Source organism: Xyrauchen texanus, chromosome 10 (genome assembly GCF_025860055.1).
Source record: "Xyrauchen texanus isolate HMW12.3.18 chromosome 10, RBS_HiC_50CHRs, whole genome shotgun sequence".
NCBI lineage: Eukaryota > Metazoa > Chordata > Actinopteri > Cypriniformes > Catostomidae > Xyrauchen > Xyrauchen texanus.
The window spans coordinates 23,316,899-23,325,653 of NC_068285.1; positions in this window are offsets into that span (position 1 = coordinate 23,316,899).

Below are 8,755 nucleotides of genomic sequence, written 5' to 3' on the forward strand. Positions count from 1 at the left end.
TTAAAGTGATTATAAATATGGCTATGAAAAGTGAAGCTAGTTCTGAGAAAGGATCTAACATCATTTGTTTGGCAATACTTGGTTTAGTGTGGTACTCATATGTACTTTTCAGGACCACTGAATCAGAATCATATTTGTGTCCACATGTAGAGGTTATATGTTGTTGAAGGTTTGTTATAAGCTTCTAAATGACTAATCTCCTGCTTAACAGAAAGATACTTCAGACCATGAAGATGTAGCGCTATAATCCTGTAGTCTAAAGCTTAGGTTTCTATGTCACAGTAGAACTGAAGTTCATGTCCAGCCTTTCATCTTACTGCTGCCATGTTTTATAACGTAGGAGCTTCAAGCGGATATATCTCTTTGAGACGAATCAGCAATTCTCTCTTTCTACATCATTTCACGCCAATGGTAAGATCAAGGTTCCCAGTAAAAGTTTTGCTTTTCCACGGTAAGCTAGGAGATGACACCACAGCGTTTTGTAGTGCTCCTAGCATAGTACTTTTAAGTTGGACAAGTTGCCAGCCACTGACTGACCAAATCCTGCACCTGCATTTAAATCTTAGAAAATGTTATATCATATTGCAGACATTTTACATTTGCATAGTTATTTTTTATAAAAACTGATAATTGCAAGGATTAATACATATGAATGGAAATCTGCCTCAACAGTATTTATAAAACTATTATAAAAACCCTCACTAATAATAAAATAACTCATACCCATACTGGTCAGAGCTGAGACAAATTGTTGGGTGATGCCAATTAATACAACGGAGGGTTGGACTTCAGTTTTTAATCTGATTACGACAGACTCACAGTCATGCAATTGCAAGCAATCAACTATTAATTGATTTCAAGTGGAAAAAGGAACAAACCCTCACCTGTTTCAATCCATGTGATGTGGAAATAGTGAATTCATATCAGTACCTTGGGATTCACATAGATGACAGACTTGAATGGACTAATAACACCAAAACAATCTACAAAAAAGCCAGACCCGACTGTACTTTTTGAGAAGACACAGGTTCTTTATTGTGTGAAGCAGAATGCTTCACATGTTCTAATGGTCTGTTGTCACAAGTGCCTTTCTATGCTGTGGTGTGCTGGGGCTCCAGGATTGAAGCTAGAGATGTAAATAGGTTGAATAAATAGGTTGCAATTTAATCTAATTCTAAGGTCGGTTGGTCGGTCGGTCTGTCTATCTAACACATGCAAATAAGTACAATGAACTAGGATAACATGTGTTTTTACAACAAAAAAGTGATAAACTTAAAATTGTTTTATGTACTCTATATTATTGGTAGTAGTCTTTCTTGGACAGAACACATAAATACTATTGTTAACAGAATAGGATGTGGCATTGCATTAACTAAAAAATGTTGTCATTATGTGAATCAGGAAACTTTAAAAATAGTAACAGAGTCATTAATATTATGTCACTTGTCATACTGCACTGAGGTGTGGTCTTCTGCAACTAAAAAGGACTTGTCAAAAATTCAGGTTGCGCAAAATAAAGCAGCAAAACTGGTTCTGGGCTGCTCAATTAAAACAAGTAGAGATCAGATGTATTCTACTCTTTCATGGCTCACTTTAAACCAAAGAATAACAGTTACTTTAAGCAGTATGATATATAACACATTGACAATGAAAATGCCTATTTCTCTGTTCAATCAAATAGTGTATTGTAATTCTGTGCATAATTATAACACCAGAAAGGCAAATAATGGTCATATAATGACCCCCTATCCAAAAACAAATTTTATGAAGAAAACCGTTCTGTATAGAGCAATAGTCATCTGGAATAACATTCCCATTGATGTTCGTCAGCTTTGTAATAAGCTGGCATTTAAAAGAATTCTAAGGTGTTATGTGTCGATGTAGGTTTTTATATGTTATGATTAAGGTAATTGTAAATAACATGGTATTTATATTTAGTTTTATGAATCGAAACTAGATTGTATGTAGGTATGAGTGTGTGTTTGTGTATGTATGTACATATATAAAATGTATATATTGTTTACTGTGATGATTAAATGTGTTGTTGTTGTTGTAATGTAATTTTATAGAATGGAACCCAGGAAGACTAGCTGATGGCACAGACTTTCAGCTAATGGGATCCTAAAAATAAACAAATAAACAAATAAAAAATATTACAGAATGACACCATATTTCTATACTACTCTATGTTGCTATATTTGTGAGTTTGGAGTGGTGAGGCATACTGAAAAAAGACCCCATACACTCATCCATCCATCTATCCATCTATCCATCTATCTATCTATCTATCATCTACATGCATCCTTAAACTTGCTTAAAGGACTTCTCTTTGAAAGGTTTACAAAAGACCATTAGATTTGCATGACTCGAATACTAACACATTTCATCTTAATGCAGGAACATTCTACACAAAGTCACAGTACTTTACAGATTTAACCTTCTAAAATGTACAGAATGCATTTAAATCCATGATTTATACAATACCTATGCTTGCTAGGTAATTCTGACAATTGCTTTGAACTGTGGTAACTTGTATAACTGACAAATTAATGACAATAGCCTGATATACCTCTTTAAAATGTGTGTAAATTTGTATCCATGATGTATAACCAATTAATTAACCAGTATGATTTGTAACCAGGGATTTTCATGTTTTGTTACCTACACGTATAATATCCATGAAAGAATGTCATGCACAAAGCACCATAATATCAACTGTCGGAATAGACAGCCCAGTTGACCATGTGACTCTGAAAAGTCACTTCTGATTGGTGCAGGACACCAAACAGGAAGAACGCACTCTCTTCCTCTCTTCTCTTCTATCATCTCTTCTGCCGTCTCTCCTGCTCCGCTGACTGCTCAGACTTCACTCTGACTCTTCCCTCTTGGTCTTCTCTGGATCTCGTCGGAACCAGATCCATGCCATGTGAGGCCCAAGGAAGCTTGAAGTCCCGAGAAAGCTCATCACTCTCTACGGTTCACACACCCATGAGAAGGCCTCGCTTCAAAGCCAACCTAATCATTCATACAGACAATAACTGTCCAATCTTACAGAGGTCCAAAACATCGACGGAATGAACTTTCGACCAAGAGCCAAGAACTAAGCAACACAAAGAACGCAAGGAAACACCACAAAGACACGCAAGTACATCTCCAATATTGTGCTCAAAGTGCTGGTGCATTTGTTATATACTTTAGGTAATCCGATAGCAAATTGATGTAGATTAAATGGTAGGTTAAATGGTTCTTAAGGTGTTGTCAACAGACACCATAAAGTTCATTTTCACTGTATTGATCATTTATTTCACATTCTGTCACTCTTCTCACCAACCTGTCTGATGTATATATGTGGTAGATTAGATTTATGTTTAGAATAGCAATAAAGCTTGTTTTGTTTGTATTCAAAGAGAACGTGACTCTGGTATATTTTGATAAATAATCTCATCCCTGTTTCTAAAAGATTTCGCTTCAAAATACCTAAATACGTGTGATATTATTTTCAATAAGCCATGAGAATAATATCACTACAATTACCTCTTAATATTAATCATAATTCACTTATTAAAGCTAATTCCTTACGGTAGAAACTGTGAGTGGATACAACGAGACGTTGTATTACGATTTTAATGGTGGAGAATAATCTAGTTAATTGTCATTTATCTAATTTATAATGGTTGTCGAACACAATTAATTCCATTATACATTTCATTACCAAATAATGTACAATAAGGACAGTTTAATTTAGTTCATAGCTCACATATTTCAAGACCCTAAATTCCCTTACATATAATGGCGTGAGAATGAGGGCACTTTAACGGTTCTCTTCTAAATTCAGCATACCAATTAGCTTTCTGCTTGTTTTAGAACAAAAATGTGAAAAATGTATCCATGTCCAGTTCTGTGTTAACAATTCTTGCCAGAGTGAAGAATGAGCTCTCCCATGAAGCAGTAGACATGCCCATAGCCAGGGCAGACACATACACTTTATGAAGACCTGGAAATGCATCTTTGTATTCCTGCAGGCTGTTCGACTGCAAACAGCCGAACAGTCAGAATCATTTGGATGCTTTTTGGTCAGCATTGGTTTGGCAACAAGAATTTCAGTATGCAGCTCACTTTTTGCAACCCCAGCAAGACTACAGATAGGCTCAAGCAGCTGAATGTCAAGACATTTGTTGGATTTTGGCATCAAACATGAGAGCGCTTGCATCAGCTCTAAATTCTTTTTAGAGAACCTGTTTTCAATCTCTGATACAGCTGTATCAACAATGTTTAATATCTGTCTCCTTAGATCTTCAGTGGAACATTCAGAGCCTGACTGCCCTTCTTGACCTATAGGTGATAAAATGACAGTAAGCATAGAAGGGATTAATAGTCCTTAGACATTTTGGTGACGGCTCATCAGTAGACATGCCAGTGTAGTACTGCTGCAATTGACTGTCATTTTCTCTGAGATTTCTCAGTGCACTAAGAGATACCTGCAGTACTTCAGCTGCACTGCACAAATCAACATGGTGAGATTGTAGGATGGCATTGGCTGGATTCAAAATGGCAAGTTAAAAAAAATGGCATCACTTCAGCTGAGAGAGTAGCCTAGAAGCTTCTTTTGCAAGATCAACCGAGGCATTGTCATCATCAAAAACCATGGAAAGAATGTCAGGGATGAATTCCTTGTTCTCCACAACACATTTGGAAACTTCAAGATGACTTGTCCAGCGGATATCTAACAACCTCTTGAGATATGGGCAACTGACAGACAATATGGTACCTCTGACAGACAAAATGATGCCTAAAAAAAGAGTACTGGGAGCTTGACAATTCAAAGAATCTTTTGGCACAAGGTTCAATATAAATTGCATGTATGATGGAGAGGTGAAGCTGGTGGTTACAGCAGTGGATGTAGGGGATATGCCTGCCCAACCTTTTTTGCAATAAAGCCTGAACACCACCTCGCACACCACTCATTACTGATGCTCCATCATAACACTGGCTCAGTATATTGTCAGAACTGAATCCTGTATGAGACATGTGTCTTAATATTTCGGTGGTGATGTAATCTGCATCAAGCTGCTGTAGTTCTAACAAGCCAATGGGATGTTCCTCTGGCACACCATTGCAAACAAAGCGGATTACAACAGACACATTTTTGCACTGATCCCTTGTGCCATCACTTTTTAAACAGAATGCAGCTAAATCATCAGTGTCATATTTCTGTTTTATTTTTTCAGAACCATGGATGTCAATCACATCATTCTGGATGGTTTTGAAAGTGTACTTTGCATTTTCTGGGATACTTGACGTAATGTCAGCAAGCTATTTATCTTTTTCCAATGTGTATTTAAACAGCTTGACAAAAAGCCCCGCAGCTATGCAATCCTCCTCATTGTCAAATTCCACATAGTGGAAGCTCATTGACTGCAAAAAATTTCACAATACCTCCAATGCTTTTTAAGTAATACTGATTCTTTTCTATCTGTTTGGGGGCCGAGTAAACATGCTATGATCTCCCCTGACACCTGTCAGCTTGAGGCTTGCAAATGAGCCAGGCTACAAGCGTGTTTTTGAAGACCGTGGTCACGTTCTAACGCTGCTTTCCAGTTTCTAAAAGCCATCAAAACGAAAGTATCCTTCTCTGAGAAAGCAACACCAAATAAACAAAGGCATGCGTTGAGCTCTACAGAATATTCACGCCACGGTCGTGACTTGTACCAAGCGGACGAAAAGCTTCTCTCCCTCCCTCCGTGAAAAGTTTGGAGGTATGATTTCAGAGCCGGCTGATGAGGATTTGTGTGTTGGTGTAATTTTGCTTTTGACACCATCCGAAGATGGCGTTGAACTTGACCCAACAATTTCTCCGACCACGTTGCGGCAAACGGAAGAGGTGGTAGCTGCGTCCTGGTGAGCAAAAGTGTTTTTCTTTTGTCCTTTCGGAATAAGAAATCTGTGCATGTTGTGCTTTGTTTAATGTACCAGTGTTTAGTGATATGTTCACTGACTGTTAAAACAAGAGTATCGTTATTAAATTTGCTTTTTCATTCAGCACGTTTGTTAACGGCAAAGGTAGCGTGGTGAATGAGGCTAAGGCCATTGTTTGACAATCTACACTTTAAAAAAAAGAAAAAAGAAAATAAATTCTGGAGCTGAAAGAACATCACACCAATTTTGTGATTGGTTGTTATGGGGGTGGGGCCAGGTCCCCCCATGGAGCCGGGCCTGCTTCTTTATTCTTTTTTAAGCTTGAAAGCTCCAGTTCCCATTCAATGTAATTGCATGGAAATGATCAACCAGTACAATCTTCAATATGTCTCCTTTTGTGTTCAAAAGAAAGAAAGTCACACATGTTTGGAACTACATGAAGGTGAGTAAATAATGAGAATTCTCTTTTTTGTGTTTAACTATTTAAACACCTTATTCTTGCTGGACTGAGTAGAATAAACCACTCAGTCATGTGTTTCCCTATCTGGCATCCCATGTGATCGCCATGCCTTCGTATCTTCAGCAGTTCCCACACTATTATACTCATTTCCCACTGGCTGCAGATTCAGATTGCAAATGCATTCATGACTACTCAAGAGAGCGAGTGCAGATGTCTCTGCTGTGCTTGTGTCTTTCGTCTGCATCTGCCCGTATCCATGCGCTAATGAGATTCTTAGAGGCCTGATTAAACACACCAAGCTCAAACCTCAGCTGTGATGATGAAAGAGCCATACAGCCCTGGTTGGAAACATGAACTGCAAAGAAAAAACGACAAGTTTCGCTGTTAAAAGTGATTTTTACTTTGAGTAAATAATGCTGAATTGCTTATTTCAGTGTTTTCGGTGCACTTACTGTTCAAACATCTTACAATTCTCAGGAACACAAGTAATGTATCTTAGTCCTGTTTTATATTATAATCTACTGTTTTTCTTTTAAGCTAAGCCAACAAGTAGAGAAGGTGAGATGGATAAATACATAGGCAAAATGGGCTAGATTTGGAATTGTATAGTACCATACTTCTCTTACTATTTCTGCCATATGTAGTTACAACACAAATAGTAGGAGTAGCATGATATTCGGAATTTAGCCATAGTTTTTAAGTTTACTTACATTTGTCCTCTTCCCAGCATATTCTGGGGCATGAATAATATGGTTGTATTGTTTTAACAGAGTGGTGGTGGTGTAGTGGTCTAAGCACATAACTGGGAATCTGGTAATCAGAAGGACGCTGGTTCGAGCCCCACAGTCACCACCATTGTGTCCTTGAGCAAGGCACTTAACTCCAGGTTGCTCTGGGGGAATTGTCCCTGTAATAAATGCACTGTAAGTCGCTTTGGATAAAAGGGTCTGCCAAATGCATTAATGTAAATGTAAATGTTTAACATTTGCATTGTTGTTGTTTAGTAATTTGTTTTGTAATGTCAGGATAAGTGTGTTCATCCATTAAAAATGATCAGTTCCTTCATTGTTACCCTTGCTTGTTTCATGTTTGAGGTCTATGTGTGGTGTTTGAAGTACTATGTTTTTGCTGCATGAGTGTCCGTGCAATTATGTCACTGGTTTAATACAACAAGCGTTTTGCTCTCCATGTATGTGACAAAGCACAGAATACTGAACAATTCAAAACCATGTAAAAAAGGATGCACTTAAAGCTCTATTTAAGTTGACATAAGAAACCCATTTAATTTAATTAAGTTACAATGATGGTATATTTTCAGTCTATTTAAATTTCAGAGCTTACTTAAAATAATTAAGAAGAAGAATTCATCTAAAAAGCCATTGAAACTGTTCACTTTATTTATTCATTTGTTTATTTATAAGTTAAACACCTCACCTCACTACTCCTTTTTACGGTGTTGGAAAAAAGTACAAGTGGGATGGGAAGGATGGGCAGTTTGAGAGTTGGTGGAAGAGAGATTTAAAGAGAAAGAGGAAAGGGTATGCTTCAAAGTTTCTCTTCCACTGTTGCTCAATGTCACCTTCCTTTCCGCTTGCTGAAGAACAAGTCTCTCCTGCCCTGAGATTTGATGGATGTCTCATTCTGAGCTGAAACTGTGGGCACCATATGAGAATGAATGCGTGACAAAGCCCTTCACAGTGAAGCTCGCAAGAGAGTTATGATCATATCCAATTAAATGTAAGCAATTCAGTTGTCATGCCGGAGTAATGGAAATTCATATTCTCATACAACGAAACACCTCAACCTAAAGGTAATATGCTGGAAATGACTGTCCATGTTCATTCCCCCAAAGCACCCATGATTTATGCAAAATACTTTAACAGGTGGCGCTATTTTCCTTAAGAGCAAAGGACAATGTAAGGGCATCATGCATGGGTCATATATGCATATATGCATCAAACAGCAGAACATATTCACCTCAGGCTCACTGTCCAAAATGTTGTCTTCTGTACCTGAATCAGTGTTTGATACTTACATTCACTAAGTCACTTTTCAATTTAGGTATTTATTTATTAATCTGACCTATTAATCTAATGTCATTTTTCCAAAGAAAGCCATGTAGACTTGATCCAGTGAATTAAATGCATTTTGCATTTGTATCTCTGTGAAAAGGTAGAAATTGTTATTTCATGATTAGTCAGAATTATGTCAATTTTACTTATTCCAATACTGCAGGACAAATGACTGCCAAAGATCTGAGGTACATAAACATGTAATATGATTTACTTGTTCCAATACTTTTCTACTTTTCACACGATGTATACCTTATATATGTCCCTTATCCTTGAATTCTAACTAATTTTGATAAACTTGTTCTCA